The 18425-nt window shown below is 40.4% G+C and overlaps 2 pseudogenes; one reads left to right on the top strand and one right to left on the bottom strand.

Annotated features, from left to right (window-relative positions):
* Positions 1-883: 883 nt before the first annotated feature.
* On the top strand, positions 884-3420 carry LOC143690642 (non-selective voltage-gated ion channel VDAC1 pseudogene; annotated as a pseudogene).
* Positions 3421-16472: 13052 nt separating this feature from the next.
* Positions 16473-18030, bottom strand: LOC143690117 (non-POU domain-containing octamer-binding protein pseudogene; annotated as a pseudogene).
* Positions 18031-18425: the final 395 nt, after the last annotated feature.

The following is an 18425-nucleotide window of genomic DNA, read 5'->3' as shown; positions in this document are numbered from 1 at the left end:
CTTGATTCAATTTTGTTGATTGATACTTCTATCTTTGTGCCAGTACCATGGTTTTTTAACCACTGTGGTTTTCTAATAAACTTTAAAGTAAGGAAGTGTTAGTCCTTACACTTTGTTTTTCTTTTTTTAGGATATCTTTTAGTTATTTGGGGTCTCTTTTCCTTCTAAATAAATTTGATAACCAGCTCTTCTGAGTCTTCATGTAAGTTGTTGGGATTTTGATTGGTATTGCATTGAATCTGTAGATAAATTTGGGTAGAATTGACATCTTGATGACATTCAACCTTCCTATCCATGAGCATGGAATGTCTTTCCATCCATTTAGGTCATTTTTAATTTCACTGTAGAATATAGCAAACATAGAGGTACACATATGCTAGAGATGGGAAAGGACCACCCAAGAGGCTGAATTTAAATGCAAAGGAATGGAAAGCGATGGTGACTAATTAGTGGGGTTACAATTCATATTGCCATATTGAAGGTGAATATGATTGAAAGGAGATGTATAGTGCCATGTATCCCACTGATTAAATCTACAATTATAAACAAGTTCTTATATTACCTAATTCAAAAGTTTGATATTGGTCAAAGAGTCAATAGTAAAGGGCATGGGGGAAACTAAAAATGCATGGTATTGGCCAACAGTTAACAGGAAGATATCAACTGTACTGTAGAACTACCAGGGGCAACTAAATAGGGGAGGAGGGACAAGTGATATTTGGTGTGGCTGTGTTTGTCGGTTCTTTGTTACTATGGACCAATGAAAATTTCCTAATATTGAGAGTGCTGTTGATTGTACAACCAAGTGAAGATACTGTAAGACAGTTTGTTTATTTTAATAAATATTATCCATGATGCCCAATAGATTGAGCTGAAGGGTGCAATGACTGAGAAGCAGAATAGTGAATTGTGCTACATTTATATGAAGGAATATGGTGAGGCTACGTAAAGGAGGTGAGAGGCACACAATGGACTGAACAAACCTTGGGGAAAGTGTGTTGTGCAAAATAAGCCAGTATCAAAAGAGCAAATGAGCTAAGGTCTCTCTGAGAAATACTTATAAGACAATTGGAGTTTAGTTTGCAAGCCCTTATAGTAGCCATGCTTAGTCTGAAGTTGCAAATTGTATTTCTAGATTCTGAGACACTGAGGTAAATGTGTATCAGTTGTTTTTTTGCTGGAACTTTGAGTAACTGTGAGAAGTAAGTCCCAGTCTGCATTGAGAAAATGATTCTTGGCATCCAGTCCTTTCTGAGGAGTCAGCCATTCAACTTCCACCTGAAGAGATTAATGCTTCAGTGCCTGGGAGACATGCAACCACATCCTCTGGGAAAACATTCCTTGCTCCTCTGCTGGAGAGATTAATCCTTTTTTAACAGATGTAATTGAAAAGGAATTCTCTGAGGTAATTGGCTTGAAAGACACTTGTATTTCTTTCCATGACCCACCCCCACCACCCCTCTTTTCTTCCAGACCTATAACTAGACTAAAGTCCCATCAAGCCCCAAAAGGTAAGGTACAAAGTATAGTATAGTACACTATACTCCACGAATTTTCCAACTTATATAGATAGACATTAGGGGAATATGTGTTTGAATGGATATTCAGGGTGTGGGATAATGGTGGAAGGAATATAAAGCTGGATCAGGTGGAAAGAATTGATATGGGTCCACTAAGCAGAGATTCCAGATTTAATGTTGTAGTTCAAGGGGTAAGAAAGGGCATTAACATTTTGTTTGGGTGGTTGGCCAAAACGTGGATCAAGAGGTGGCCTACAGGCTGAGCCCACCACCACTATCTCTGAGCAGAAGATGACTGTGTCCCTACATATGTTGATCTTGGGAAATCTGCCAGGGATGTTTTGACAAGGGCTATGGAATTTTGCTTAGTAAAATCGATTTGAAAACAAAATCTGAGAATGGATTGGAATTTAAAAGCTCAGGTTCAGCAATATTGACTGAGACCCCCATAGTGACGGGCAGTTCGGAAACCAATACAGGTGGACTGAATATGTTCTGACATTTACAGAGAAATTACAGAGAAATGCTGACAACACCCTAGGCACTGCAATTACTGTGGAAGATCAGCTCACGTGTGGTCTGAAGCTGACCTTTGAGTCATCCTTCTTACCTAACACTGGGAAAAGAATGCTAAAATCATGACAGGGAACAAACAGGAGCACATCAACCTGGGCTGGGATGTGGATTTTGACATTGCTGGGCCTTCAATCCAGAGTGCTCTGGTGCTGGCTTACAAGGGCTGGTTGACTGGTTACCAGATGAGTTTTGAGACTGTGAAGTCCTGAGGGATACAGAGCAATTTTGCATTTAGCTTCACGACTGATGAATTCCAGCTTCACACTAATGTGAATGACAGGACAGGTGGCTCCATTTACCAGAAGGTGAATGTTTTAGTTTGCCAAAGCTGCCAAATTGCAACACACCAGAGATGGAGTGACTTTTAATAGAGGGGGGATTCATTTGGTTAAAAACTTATAGTACTCCAGAGGAATGGCAGTTAACTTTCATCTGAGGTTCTCTCTTACATGAGAAGGCACAGGGTGAGCTCTGCTGGCCTTTTGTCCTGGCTTCTGGATTCCTAGAGCTTTTCTTGGGTGATTCCTTTCTACATCTCCAAAGGTCTGGCCTGAGCTGCATGTGCTGAGATGAATTATACTGGGCTGCTTCGACTGTGCTGCACTTAGCTCTCTCATTAAGAATCCAGTCAATTAAATTAAACATCATTCACTGCAGGAGGCATGCCCCTTAGTCAACAGCAGATGCAATCAGTGATAGATGAGGCTCACATGCCAATAGCTCATGTCCACAGTAACAGAACTAGGCACCTTCACCTGGTCAAGCTGACACTCAAACCTAACTACCACAGTGAACAAAAAGTTGGAGACTGCTGTCAATCTTGTCTGGATGGCAGGAAACATCCTAACATTCATTTTGGAATAGCAGCCAAATATGAGATCCCCTAATGCATGCTTCTTGGTTAAAGTGAAGAACTCTAGCCGAAGAGATTTTGGATACACTCAGACTCTAAAGCCAGATACCAAATTGATTCTGTCAGCTCTGCTGGTTGGTAAGAATGTCAGTGCTGGAGGCAACAAGCTTGGTCTAGGACTAGAATTTTAAACATAAGTGAATACTGTACAGTCATTTAATTTTTTAACTATTTTGCTGCATAGCTACCTTCAGAAGTTAGTGTAACTTTTAATGCTGTATGTCTGGGATGCGAGCATTGCTAGATATCATGTTAGACCTCCAGGTTTAAAGGTGGTTCAGCTTTAAAGTGTTACCCTTTCAGAGTTATGGAAGAAACCCAATTCCAAAAAAGGTCCTTTAAGCTGTAGACTTTAGGTGGGGGGGAACTTAGTGGTCCCTCTAGAGATGGAAGGTTTCTTTTTTATCAAGAAATGGCTTCAAGTTGAAGCTATAATGTATAGACACTTTGTAAATTTCTATTGAGTAAATGAATGAATTTGTGATTTCCTGAGAATTGAACCTAGGCTTCCTAACCCCAGTTGTGGAGAAGCTCATTGCTTAATAGTGTGTACAAACTCATCTCTAAGGGCTTTTTTAGACAGATCTCCATGACCTTTTTCTACCTCAGTCTATCACCTCTTTTACACCAAAAGTAGTCAGCAGGGCATGGTAGCTGTTTCTTTTGTGCCTTTTTGGGGTGGAGAGGGTGGATGTGATAAAGCCAATAATTCTCTCTCATGTTGTGATTTTGTGCTCTGGCACCACTGCTAAGTAGCTTCCAGGAGCTCCAGCTGCAAGCTGGGAAGTGCCTCTGTGTCTGTAATCATATGGTGACAACACTTGGAATCTAAACTAGACTTCCGTTGTATTCTTACCACTCTATTTTTTAGCAGTTTAATAAATACATTTTTGTCTTCCATTTTGTATGGAATTATATCATCCCTTTCAAATGCTGTAATTGACATAATTTAAAGTAAAGCTTGAATAAATTATTGAAACCTCAACAACAGCAAAAAAAAAAAAATGTGGCCAATATTACCTGAGGTTAAATGCCCTGGTATAATGTAGATGAGTGGATTCAAAAGATTAGAGAAATTGAAATATTAGAGTGGATTTATCATGGAATGCCTGCTCACACACCTACTAATGTACAGAGACATACCTCTTACCAGAACTGTGAGAAATAAATTTGTGAGAATAGTTCTCTTGTCCCTGAAGAACTTTGCTGTTGCCTTTCTCTGTAAGTGAGATGTTACTATGGGAACTACTGTCAATGAGCTGGAATCCTTAAACACAATGGGGATGATTGGATCCCAAGTTGGCAAAAGCCAGGTGGTGGCACTTAATCACCAAAGACAAGGTGGGCATGCTATCATAATGGACAGCAGATTCAAAGCAGGAATCAAAATACTCTGACTCACAGAGATATATAGCATTAGTTAGTAGATCATGGTGCACCTAGAAGTACAATAGATAGGCAGTCTACTACATTCTTGTTTGAGCTGTTTAAGCAGAAGAGTTCTAGGTCCAATGAACAAAAGCCTAACACGTGTTACAAAACAGAGTCATTGCTCCTTAATCAATTCCCAGACTTAAGATAGTTTATAGACCAGAGCCTGTTGAATGAGGTGGAAGGCCAGGTTCCTTTGGGGAAGGACCGTGTTTCACTGCCCTAAATTTATACTGTTAATCTTCCTTCCCCAAAGAGACCTATAGCTTTTATCAGGGTAACTGTGCATTGGGGAGAAGGAGAGGATCACATATTTTTGGGATTGTTAGACATTGGTTCAGAAGTGATATTAATTCCAGGGGACCCTAACTTCACTCTGGACCATCATTCAGAATAGGGGCTTATGGAGATCAGGGGATTGATGGAATTTTAGCTCAGGTCTGTCTCACAGTGGGTCCTATGTCCTACGTGAATGGACACCAGAGGGTGGCTTCAGCAGAGGAAGGTTTTAATAATCAAGTTGGATAAGGTGACCAGTTCTGCAGATACCAGTCAGCTTCTTTCTCGAGCAACTTCTGTCATTGCCCAATTGGCTCATGAACAAAGTGGTCATGGTGGCAGGGATGGAGGTTATGCACGGGCTCAGCAACATGGACTTTCACTCACCAAGGCAGACCTGGATACAGCCCCTGCTGTGTGCCCAATTTGCCAGTAGCAGACCCACAGTCAGCCCCTGATATGGCACCATTCCATGAGGTGATCAGCCTGCTACATAGTGGCAGGTTGATTGCATTAGTCCACTTCCATCATGGAAGAAGTGATTTGTTTAATTGGAATAGACACATACTCTGGATATGTGTTTGCCTTGCCTGCATGCAATGCCTCTGCCAATACTACCATCTGTGCGCTTCCAGAAGGTCTTATCCACCATCATGGTATCCCACACAACATTGCTTCTGATCAAGGAACCTATTTCAGAGCAAAAGAAGTGCAGGAATGGGCGCATGCTCATGGAATTCTCTGGTTTTACTATGTTTCCCATCATTCTGAAACAGGTGGACTAATGACCCAGTTACAGTACTATCTTTTGAAGACCCAGTTACAATGTCAACTAGGTGGCACTATCTTGCAGGGCTGGGGCATTGTTCTCCAGGAAGCTGTGTACGCTCTGAATCAGTGTCCCATATATGGTGCTGATCTTTCATAGCTAGGATTCATGGGTCCAGGAATCAAGGGGTGGAAATGGGAGTGGTGCCACTCATTAATACCCCTAGTTATCCACTTGGTATATTTTTGCTTGCTGCTTCCACAAGGAGACGCAACAATGATTCCTTTGAACTGGAAGCTAAAACTGCCACCTTGTCACTTTGGGCTACTAATGCTCCTGGACCAACAGGCAAAAATGGGGATTATTTTACTGGTTGGGAATTTTCACTGACTATCAAGGGAAAATAAGACTGGAATTATACAATGGAGATAAAGAAGGATTTTCCTAGGATTACAGGAGATCCCCTAGGGCATCTCTTAATACTACCCTGCCCTAAAATAAAATCAAAGGAAAACTGCCACAACCCAACCCAGGAAGGACTACTAATGGCTCAGAAACACCATTCAAAGAACCACAGCCAACTGAAGTCTTTTCCTGAGGGTAAAGGGAACATGGAATGGAAAGGGGAAGAAGCTAGTGATAAATATGAACTATGAACACATGATTAGTCATAGAAATGAGGACTGTAATGATATGAATATGTCTACCTTGCTTTGTAATGAATGTCTTTGCATTTGTACATAAAGCAAATATCTTTCTTTTCTTCTCTATTTTATTCCCTTTATCATATGACATAAGTTGTATTATTCATGTTATAGCATTTAAGTTATAGGATATCAAGTTTAAGAGTGAATATTACCCAAGGACTTGAATCTACCCTATTCTGGAGAGATTAATGCATTTCCAGTGGACCATTGTGTATTGTTAGGTGAGAAAAAAAATTTTGTCCATTGTTGTTTTCTATTTAGAGATTAAATATGGTTTAAGTTGATGTGTATAGCTGCCAAGTTGACAAGGAGTGGATAGTCATGGTCAGGTTCATGTGTCAACTTGGCAAGGTATGGTTCCCAGTCCTCTGGTCAAGCAAGCAGTGGTCTATCTGTTGCTGTGAAGACATTTCATGGACTTAAATCATGAGCATGTTGGCTGCATCCACGGCTGATTACATCTGCAGTCAACTAAGGGGAGTGTCTCCTGGAATGAATAATGCTTAATTTAATCACCTGAAGGCTTTTAAGGAAAATTTAGAAGAGAGAATTTCTCTTTCTGCTTCAGCCAGCCAGCCTGTCCTGGGGAGTTCATTGAGGATGTTCACTGGAGCTGCCAACTCACTTGGACTCTTGCATGAGACAGTTTTATAAAGCTCATCTTTACAGATACCTCCTGTTAGTTCAGTTTCTTCAGATTACCCTGACTAATACACCAACTCTGCAAGGAAAATCATTACTCTTCCTTTTACATGGGACATGACAATCAGGGATGAAATTCTCCCTGACAACGTGGGGCTTGGCTCCTTGGTATGAATCTGGCCTGGCATCATCAGATCGACAATATCATCCTGACCAAAAGGGGAAAGAAGTGTAATCAAATAAGGCATCAGTAGCTATGAGAGATCAAGCAGTGTCAAGAGGCTATTTTGGAAACTAATTTAAGCAAGTTTCAGTTAGATAGTGCTAATTTCCATGGTTTGCTAAACCCCAACCAATATCATTTCTGTTGATACTTAAGAACAACTAGGTTATTTTATAGACTCTATAAAAGTTTCATGCACTGTTTGTCTTCCTGGAACTTATAATTTTCAGAGGGTTCCTAGGTCAGATAAATCCTAAAACCCAGAGGGATCAGCCTCTCCAAGATTATTAACTAATTACATCAGCCTATCCTTTACTGTTGACACCCCTTTTCCTTTTTGTATATATGTTATATTTTACAAAAAGTTGTTTTAAAAAAGCAAATAGGTATTGAGAGTTAGGGTAAAGAGGGATATAAAAGACTGTGGTTTGAGATCTAGGGTTGGAAATTTGTATGCAGACAGGGCCACTCAGGGGGCAAACTCTGGGATGTTTTATTCCATAGAGACAATTGTATTTGCTTAAGAATTTCTTTTATGATGTTAAGAGGCCTCAGATTTAGCAGGGGTCTCATGGCAAACAAGGGCAAGCACTAGCTGGGATTACTAGTCTTAAAGTGACTCACAGGGAGTGAAGATCCCTACCTAGAGGGAGGTGGGGTATACAGGGACAATGAAAAATTGATGGGACACTAGAATGTCCTTGTTCTAGTTTGCTAGCTGCCCGAATGCAATATACCAGAAATAAAAGTCTCTTAAAAAGAGGACCTTTATAAGTTGCTGTTTTACAGTTCTAAGGCCAAGAAAATGTCTGAGTTCAGGGTTTCTCTCTCCAGTGAGAAGGCACTTGGTGAACACAGTAAGAGTTGCTCTCTTATCTGGAAAGTCACATGGTGACCAAGGTCAGGGTTCCTCTCTCATCTGGATGGGTACATGACAAACACTAAAATGTTCTCTCTTTTATAGGGCTCCAGAAACTTATTAAGACCCATCCAAATGGGTGGAGGCATGCCTCCATCTAATCCAGTTTAACAACCACTCTTGATTAAATCTCATCTCCAGGGAGATGATCTGATTACAGTTTCAAACATACAGTATTGAATAGGGACTATTCTGCCTTTACAAAATGGGATTTAGATTAAAACATGGCTTTTCTAGGGGACATACATCCTTTCAAACCATCACATTCCATCCTCTGGACCGTAAAAAAGACATATTTTCCCCATACACTAAATATATTAATTGCATAACAACATCACAAATCCTTAAACCACTTCAGTAGTAATACACATGAAATTCAAAGTTAGAAGCATACATATTCCTCTCAAAGTTAGTTACAGACATAGTCTGTTCTAAGGCAAAATTATCCTCTGGCTTTAGACCTTTGAAAAATCAAAACAAGTTATTTGCTGCCAAAATATAAACGAAGAACATTCATAGGATACATATAGCCATTTCCATAGAGAGGAAGGAACACAGGGGTCACAGGACCCAAGCAGTTTTGACAACTCACAGGGCAAAATCAATCAGATTTCAAGGTCTGAGAGTCATTTATCCTCAAGGCTTTAGAAAGCAGCAGTCCCACCCTTTCCAAAGGCCTACACAGACACCTGCCTCTCTCTGCATGCAACCTTGGGCGACACTGGGGAGACCACCTTTTTCTCGGCTCTACTCTCACCAAGAATTGGGGCTGCACCTGGGCTCTCTGCCACATCTGGAGCACACGCTCAACCCTTCCATGTGGTGGCATCCCAAACCCCAAGGAATGTGCTTCACACTCTCTCAATGCCTGAGGCAGCATGACTCTTCCACTTCTACAAGGTGGAAGGCCCATCCTCTGCCTTTGGGGCAAACACCCTCTTCACAGGCTTGGGTAGGTACGTTCTCCTGGCCTGAGGCTTCTAGACTTCAGACCTCAGTCTCCATGGTTTTTCCTCTGGAGTTATTTTTCCTCCAGTTTATCCCTACTCTGAACCCCCCAGTCCAGACTGGTAGCAGCTCTGTTTATACAGGTCCGACAGCACTCTCATTGGCTTTCTATGCAGTAGCCTTGGATGGTGCCCATCAGACATAGGAGTTTCCACAAATCCTTCCTGGATAACTCCATGTCTGATCCTGGCTTTCTCTCAAATGGCTGACTGGTTCCACTTCTGGCCAAATCCTCACATGGAGCACTATTCTCTGGGGTCTCCCTTCCTGGAAGCTCAGAATTTTCCAGGATGTCAATTTCTGGTTTCTTTGTACCCAAGAGTTCAGTTTTCAGGTTATCTCTCTCCTGTCACATTTCACTATAAGCTGTGAGGAGAAACCAGGCTGCACTTTTGACTTTGAATTTGGAGATCTCTTCTGCTAAATATCCAAGTTCATGACTTTTAAAATCTGCCTTCCAGCCAAAGCCACTAGTCAATTTTGCCAGATTATATGCCATTTTAAAACAAGGATCACCTTCCTTCCAGTTTGGAATAACACTTGCCTCATTTCTATCTAAGGCCTCATCAGAGGTATCTTCAGAGTCTACATTTCTACCAACAGTTTCTTCAAAACATTTTTTTTATTAATTAAAGAAAAAAAAAGAAATTAACACAACATTTAGAAATCATTCCATTCTACATATGCAATCAGTAATTCTTAAAATCATCACATAGATGCATGATCATCATTTCTTAGTACATTTGCATCGATTTAGGAAAAGAACTAGCAAAACAACAGAAAAAGATATAGAATGTTAATATAGAGAAAAAAAATAATAGTAAAAAAAAAGAAATAGAAAAGGAAAAAGAAGAAAAAAAAAGACAAAAAAACAAACAGACAGACCAAAAAAAAAAAAAAACCTATAGCTGCATCTGAGCTATAGGTTTTTTTTTTTTTTTTTTTTTTGTCTTCAAAACATTTTAGGCCTTATCTATCAAGCTTCTCACAACTCTTCCAGACTCTTCCCTTTATCCATTTAAAAAGCCGTTCCAGGATGATTGGTATTTGCAAACCACAGCAGCAGCACCCCACTCTCGGTACCAAATCTGTTCTAGTTTGCTAGCTGCTAGAATGCAAAAGATGAGAAATGGAAAAACTCTTATAAAGAGGAATTTAATAAGATGCTAGTTTACAGTTCTAAGGCCAGTGAAAATGTCCAAAGAAGTTCAGGGTTTCTCTCTCAAGTGAGAAGGTACATGGTGAACACAGTCAGAGTTTCTCTCTCATCTGGAAGGGCACATGGCAAACACCAAAATGTCCTCTCTTTTTAGGGCCCCAGAAACGTATCAAGGCCCACCCAAATGGGTGGTGACATGCCTTCAGCTAATCCAGTTTACCAACCACTCTTGATTAAATCTCATCTCCAGGGAGATAATCTGATTACAGTTTCAAACATACAGTATTGAATAGGGATTATTCTGCCTTTGTAAAGGCAAAATGGGATCTAGATTAAAACATGGCTTTTATGGGGACATATATCTTTTCAAACCAGCATGGTCCTTAGACCTACAAAGGAGAGGTGTTGTGAAGGTTTTAGTTTTGGCTTTACTGTCAACTCCATAACATAGGTAAGTCCAAGTAGAGGTAGGCAGTTCAGGGCAGAGTGGATCTAGCATTAATTAAGAAATTAATAATTTTACCTGTCATATTGAGTGTCCACAGGGGTCCTCTAAATTGATCAGATGCGAAGTCAGCAGAACCAAATGCAGCCTCAGCCTTCTTCACTTGTTGTGAGCAGGGCTTGAGGGACTGTCCTGCCCTCTTCCCTCATTGGAAGACAGTACAGTCCCTGGGTCCCAAATCCCATGGTGGTGGCACTTAGGGCAAGGTCCTGGTGGGCCCAAATGTCAAAGATTGTTCAGCAGTTTCTGGCACTGTTTTTGCCAGTGGCTTTTTGACTAACTGCTGAAACAAGGCCCTAGAGGTTTGGAGCCACAGTTTGGGTGACCTTGAGAGGACTGAGCACTATTAACAGTGATTGATATGTGCTGAGCCTTTTCTCTAGTCTTTTGCTTACCTTTCTTTGCCTTATTCTCCTCCACCTTGTTTCAATTGTTAAAGATAGAAAAGTCAGTTTCTAATATGTCATGAATAGGAGTTTGCGGGCCCATGGAGAGCTTTTGCAGCTTTTTCCAAATGTTAGAGGAAGATTGGCTGATGAAATGGGTGCCCAGAAAAATTTGACCTTCCCAGGAATTTGGGTTTACATTATTAACCTTTTGGACTTCCATTAGCCTCCCCTGGAACAGAGCTGGAGATTTCCTTTTTCTGCTGAGTGATCTCCCTTAGCTTGTTACAATGAACTGGCTTGGTGGTATATTTTCTCATGCCATTTAGCAAACAGATTTAAAAGGGGATTATTAAAAATATTTTCTTATTTAAACATTTGGTAATTGGGAATTTTTGACTAGTTTCCCTGTCTTTTACAGATTGTGATTGAGAGCTCCCTTTGAGGGCTATGCTTCCCTATTTTTTATGCGTATATCGACTGTTGGCTTTTATATTTCCCTACAATTTTTTTTATATGGGCAGGCACCAGGAATTGAATGCAATGGGTTTTAATAGAGACTATTTGAAGATTCTGGAAAGGGGGCCTATTTACAAGGGGGTTATTTAAAATATTTGCTTCTTTCCACAAAGAAGAGTTATAAGGAAGAAGGTTTTGATAGTCCTCTTGGTCATAACATAATTTTCAAGAGCCCTTCATGGGTTTTTTGTGATATAAGGCCATAGAAGTTGTGTATAAGGAATTTCTTGCTATTTTCCTTCCCTTTATGGAAGAGATTTGATTGTAAGATAGGGCTATAATTGACTGTTCCATTTATGGGCTAATGCTGGCTGTACTCCAGGCGATACTGTGGCCATCAGTATTGTGATAGCCTTTTAGCTCTGTGGTGGGAAAATTATCTTAATTTCATAGCAGACAGCTCAGTGAACTGTCAGCCAGAATACTGGAAGCACCGCCCATTTATAAGGAAGAGAGAGAGAAAGAAGTCAGATTCCAGTACCGGTGTCTGTTGTCCTAGGTCATTGGCCTGCCATTCTGAACATTGATCCCTTGGTGCCATGAGCTTACAGTGCTATCCTCAGATGTCTCTGGGGCCTTGAAGATGCAGGAAATAATGGACCAGTACCATCCTGATCCTGCTGAGTCTACCCACTCATCTTCCTAGAAGTGTTTGTGTTATTAACTTGCTGCCTAAGAGAATGGAAAAGATTTGCCACAAACAAACTCGAGGGAGAAAATGTCTCCTTGTGTTGCCAGGATCAGGCTAGAGAGAAGGAACATGCAGCAAGGAAATTGGGCTTCTTTAAGAACGTGGCTTAGTATGCTTTTCAGGAAATAAGGTGTGGACATATTGTAGCCTAAACCAGAGGTGACTCCCTAGAACGTTAAAGGCAACACCTTGTTTGGTATAATAATTCTTAGCCCAGAATCCTCTGTTACAAAAGATGGAATGTTTCAGAAGGCATTTAAAGCCAGACAGATTAGAAAGACTGAGATTTTCATGGAGGCAGGGGAGAGGACCTCTATGGAGGTGAAAAGAGGAACAGATTTATCAGAAGGAAGGGCCTGGGTCCTCAGAGGGGTGGAAAAAAGTGTGTGGTACTCAGACAGCTGAAGAGAGAGGGAAGGGGAGTGAGAGGGAAGGAGGAGGGGGGAGATTGGGACTTGATTTGGCTCTCATTGGACTCCCATAGGAGAGGATAGCAATTAGCTAAGTGAGAAGCAAAATGACAGCCACATGACCAAACCTCTCAGTATTTACCAGTCCAGATGGTGAGAGAGAAGTGTCTCCTGGCTGGCTCACCAAAACATGTTGCTGGATTTTGGCTTCCAAGTTTGTTGGCCAAACTATGAGAAAGAATTAAAGGGCACAGAATGGCATAAAGCAAGCAGGAAGGAAATTTATTAAGAATACATGTATGAGACATGGGGACACTCTCACAAAGAAAGAAATGAGGAAGGTCAGTGGCCCCTATATTACCTTTATTTTTGTGTGTGCTTGGGCTAGTAACCCCACATTACCTTTATATTTTTCATGTGTATTATCAAGAAATGTGAATTTTTCTTGTTCAATTGTATTCTGCCTCATAGAAATTAAAGAGTAGAGTTTTATATTGAAAATACAGTATTTTAGGGTTTTGCATTTTAGTTACCTTTACTGAAGATCATCATTTTTTCACATTATCCCAAGCATTCTCTCCTCTCTTTTCCTTTTAACCTGCAGACCTCCCTTTAATTCTGTAGGGCAGGTCTCTTTTTTATGAATTCTTCAATTTCTTCTTGTCTGTGAATATTATAAACTACCCTTCATTTTTGAAGGAGAGTTTTGTCTGCCAATTCTTTCTTCCTGTACCTTAAAATTATCATACCATTGTCTTTTTCTTCCATGGCTTCTGATGAGAGATCAACACTTAGTCTTGTTGAGTGCCCCTTCTATGTGATGGATTGCTTTTCTCATGCCACTTTCAGAATCCTCTCTTTTTCTCTAGCTTTGGCATCTGATTCCTATGTCTCTTGGGATGGGTCTATTAGGGTTTGTTGTGTTTGGAGTATGCTGTGATTCTTGGACATTATATTTTTGTGTTTCCTAAGAGTTGGCAATTTTTTTACCATTATGTCCTCAAATATTCTTTCTTTCCCTTTCCTCTTTCTTCTCCATCTGGGAAACCCCTGGTGTGTATATTTGTATTCTTCATGCTGTCATGGAAATCCCTGAGACAGTACTTAATTTTTTTCTATTTTTTCTCTCTGTTCTCCTGACCAAATGATTTAAATTGTTGTACTTTCCATTTCACTGATTCTTTCTTCTGTCTTTTCAAATCTGCTGTTGTATTGCTTCATGTATTTATACAATTATTATCATTTTAAATTATAGTTTTCAATAGATAATACATGCACATGATTTTTAAAAATCAAATAATATAAGTTTATCTTCTAGAAATGTCTTATACTAGGATTTGTGTCTATTTGTGCCCTTTAAAACCCAAATCTTGCCTACTCTAGTTGTTTTATTCCCTTCTTTTGATTTTTAGGAGATTTTGATTAGAGAAGTTGTGAGTTTATAGAACACTCTTGTACAAAATATGGAACTCCCATACAACTTGAACTGATTTAGGAGGTTTGTTTGAACTTCTTTGATTAGTTGTTCTAAATTCTGTGTGTCCTCTGAAGTTTTAATTTGTTTCCTTGAGTGAGCCATATTTTCCTTTTTCTTAGTTTAATTCTTTTAATGTGCTGCTGGATTTGATTCGCAAGAAAATTATTGAGGATCTTTGCATCTATATTCATTAGAGAGATTGGTCTGTTGTTTTCCTTTTTTGTAATATATTTGTCTGGCTTTGGTATGAGGGTAATGTTGGCTTTGTAGAATGAGTTAGGTAGCTTTCCCTCCTCTTCAGTTTTTTTGAAGCGTTTGAGCAGGACTGGCACTAATTCTTTCTTGAATGTTTCATAGAATTCACATGTGAAGCCATCCGGTCCTGGTCTTTTCTTTTTGAGGAGCTTCTTAATGACTGATTCAATTTCTTTACTTGTGATTGGTTTGTTGAGGTTGTCTATTTTTTCTTGAGTCAATGTTGATTGTTCACAACTTTCTAGGAAGTTGTCCATTTTGTCTACATTGTCAAGTTTATTAGCATAAAGTAGTTCATAATATCTTCTCATTGCTTTCTTTATTTCGGTGGGGTCATTTGTTATGTCTCCTCTTCCATTTCTGATTTTATTCGTTTGCATCCTCTCTCTTCTTCTTTTTGTTAATCTTGCTAAGTGTCCAACAATGTCTTTGATTTTCTCAAAGAACCAACTTCCAGTTTTGTTGATTTTCTTGATAGTTTTCATGTTCTCATTATCATTCATTTCTGCTCTAATCTTCACTATTTCTTTCCTTTTGCTTGCTTTGGGGTTAGTTTGCTGTTCTTTTCTAGTTCTTCCAAGTGGACAGTTAATTCCTTGACTTTTGCTCTTTTTTCTTTTTTGATATAGGCATTTAGGGCAATACATTTCCCTCTTAGCATTGCCTTTGTTGCATCCAATAAATTAGATATGTTGTGTATTCATTCTCATTTGCCTCGAGATATTTACTGATTTCTCTTGTAATTTCTTCTTTGACCAACTAGTTGTTTAAGAATATGTTGTTGAGCCTCCACATATTTGTGAATTTTCTGGCCCTCTGTCTATTATTGATTTCCAGCTTCATTCCTTTATTATCTGAGAAAGTGTTTTGTATGATTTCAATCATTTTAAATTTATTCAGACTTGCTTTGTGAACCAGCATATGTTCTGTCCTTGAGAACGAACCATGAGCACTTGAGAAAAAGGTGCATCATGCTGTTGTGGGGTGTAATGGTCTATAAATGTCTGTTAAGTCTAACTCATTTATAGTATTATTCAAATTCTCTGTTTCTTTATTGATCCTCTGTGTAGATGTTCTGTCCATTGATGAGAGTGGGGAATTGAAGTCCACAACTATTATGGTAGATGTGTCTATTTTTCTTTTCACTCTTTGCCTCATGTATTTTCAAACATTCTGGCTTGGTGCATAAATATTTATGATTGTTATGTCTTCTTGTTTTATTCTTCCTTTTATTAATACATAGTGTCCTTCTTTGTCTCTCTCTATTTTTTTTTAAAAGGCTTAAAATGTAGTTTAATAAGTTGATACTGCATTACTGATCCATTTCTCAGAAAAACTCCAAATTCATGGTATCAGAGACAAATCAAGCATGGTACACCAATAAAAAATGCACAGCATAACTACCTAAGATAGGCATGGCTAAGAGCTACTGTCAGACCTTCAGCATACAGCAATCCTGTTCCCAAGATTGTACTAAGCATATCAAGAAAAGCTGTGAATAGCAACATCATAGACACAAAAGGGGCCATTCCCGGGCAGTCCTCACCCAAGAAAAAGATGGATGCAAGTTAACACAAGATATTTTAAAGATATACTAAAATGAAAATCTATGAGAAAACTTCTTTAGGACATGAAGGGATAATATATGGGCTATAACAGAACCGTATGTACGCTGTCTGTGATCTCTGTGGACATTTGCCTGAATTCTGACCTGGGAGTGAATGGAACAATGGGGCTAAGGTCGCAGGGTAACGTTTGGTTTTTTTGATATATGTGGCAGTGTCTCAGGTTGGGGGACAGGGAGTATAAGGATAAAAAAAGCAAACAGAACAGGATGGACAAAGAATGGAATGATCAAGATTAATAGGGCTCTAACTGGATCCATTTTTGCCATGGTTCCCCCAGGCCCTCGACATCAATAACATTTGAGACTTCAGGAATGCACCACACAGAATTGATTTGTTAAATAATATACCACACTGAACTGAATTGTTAAATACCACTCTCCCTCCCTTGCCCTAGGTCTCCCTAGAGTAGTACAGAAAGGGAAAACCTAACTATTGGGAGGAATCCCTAAACTCTTCCAGGGAAGAATTCTGGCTAGTCCAAAAAGGGTCCTTCTTTTAAGGGTTTGGGAAACTAGACACTGCAACTTTATTAGTATCGGCGATGTTTGTTTGGAGCAAATTCAGCTCCAGGAGCTGCACAGTTGAATGCAGGTGGGGTTCCACCAATGGCCCCAATTCCTTCCATTGTAGCAGCTTGGCCAAAGCGTTCAGTTGTTGGTGGGGTCAATCCCAAGGTTCCATCTGGCATCATAGTGACTGGTCCTGGAGGAGCTGGAGTACCAGCTGGCGCAGGAGCAGGTGGCATGGCACCTCTGTTGTTTATGCCCATAGCACCTCCCATAGCCATCTGGCCCATCTGTATCTCCTGCTCTCTCGCATCAGGGAAGGTTCCCTTGAATCCCTCCTGCTGTCACAGCATCATTTCTTCCTGCTGCTGTCTCATCTCTTCCTCACAACGTCTGCGTTCCTCCTCCTGTCTGAGCTCCAGTTGCTTTCATTTTTGCACCTCTTGGTTGTGCAGCTCCTCCATCCTCTGAAGTTCTTCTTGGCGCCTCATTAAATCCTGCCTCATTAGCATGACCTGGTGCTCTGGCGAGCAGCCTCCATCTCCCTTTCCAGCTTCTCACGCGCTTCCTTGATGTTGCAGTCCACTTGGTCTTGCTGCTGCTTCTCCATCTCAATGAGCGCCTTCCAATGCATGGCATACTCATACTCAAAAGAACCAGGCTGTGCAAATCTGGGTGGCTGTTCTCGCTCCTTGTGAGATTGCTGGTTCTTTATAACCAGCTTCTCTGGAAGTCCCTCTTCATCATCTAACTGGTCCATGGGCTCCACAGTCACAGGTCGAGGAAATGTGGTTAGTAGGAACAAGCCTTCACTGCATCTGTCCAGAGCTTTCCGAGCAGCTGGCTTCCCTGAGAACTCAACAATGCCTTTTCCTGAGGGCCTTCCTCGATCATCTACAATTACTACAGCCCTCTCCACCTGACCAAACACAGAAAAGGCCTCCTCCAGCAGTTCGTTGGACACATACTGAGGAAGGTTTCTGACTGTAAGGGATGCACTATGGCAGGCAAAGCGCACACGTAGCTGCTTTCCACAGAGTGGCATGTTGTCCAGCTCTACTTTGGCAATCTCTGCTAGGGTCCGTGTTTCCAGGCGGATAAAGCCAAAGCCTTTATCCTTATGAATGAAGACCTCGCCTGCTTTCCCGTATTTTTTGAATAGTTTCCTCATTTCCTCCTCAGCGATGTCAGGAGGAAGATTGCCCACAAAGAGACGGCTACGTTGGGTAAAGGTCTTCTCTCCTGGTTTCCTAAAATTCTTCAGGTCAATAGTCAAGCCTTCATTTTGATTGCTGGCCTGTTGCCCATTTGCAGGTATTGGTGGTGGTGGTGGTTGCTGCTGTTGTTGCTGTGGGTGGTGCTGCGGGTGGTGATGTTGATGATGCTTTCTTGGAGTATGGTTTTGCTTCTCCAGGTTAAAGGTTTTATTGCTCTGCATTTCTGCACCCTCTACCGACTGTTTTCTCCTCAGAGTAACGGCGACACTACATGGCCTCTACCGTCCCGAGAAAAGCCTTCTTTGTCTCTTTTAACTGTTGTACATTTGAAGTCTAATTTGTTGGATATTAGTCTAGCTACTGCTGCTCTTTTATGATTGTTGTTTGCATGAAATATCTTTTCCCAACCTTTCACTTTCAACCTATGTTTATCCTTGGGTCTTAGATGTGTTTCCTGTACACAGCATATAGATGGGTCTTGTTTTTAATCCATTCTGTCATCCTATGTCTTTTGATTGGGGAGTTTCATCCATCAACATTTAATGTTATTACTCTACAGGCGGTACTTTCTTCTACCATTTTAGCTTTCGGATTTTATATGTCATATCTAATTTTTCTTATTTTTACCTATACTGATAGTCTTCATTTCAACACTCTCTCCACACCTCTCTCTCCTAGCTTTTCC

This window comes from Tamandua tetradactyla, chromosome 7 (genome assembly GCF_023851605.1).
Source record: "Tamandua tetradactyla isolate mTamTet1 chromosome 7, mTamTet1.pri, whole genome shotgun sequence".
Lineage (NCBI taxonomy): Eukaryota > Metazoa > Chordata > Mammalia > Pilosa > Myrmecophagidae > Tamandua > Tamandua tetradactyla.
Note: the sequence above shows the minus strand (reverse complement) of the source record. Positions and strands in the feature narration are given on the sequence as shown.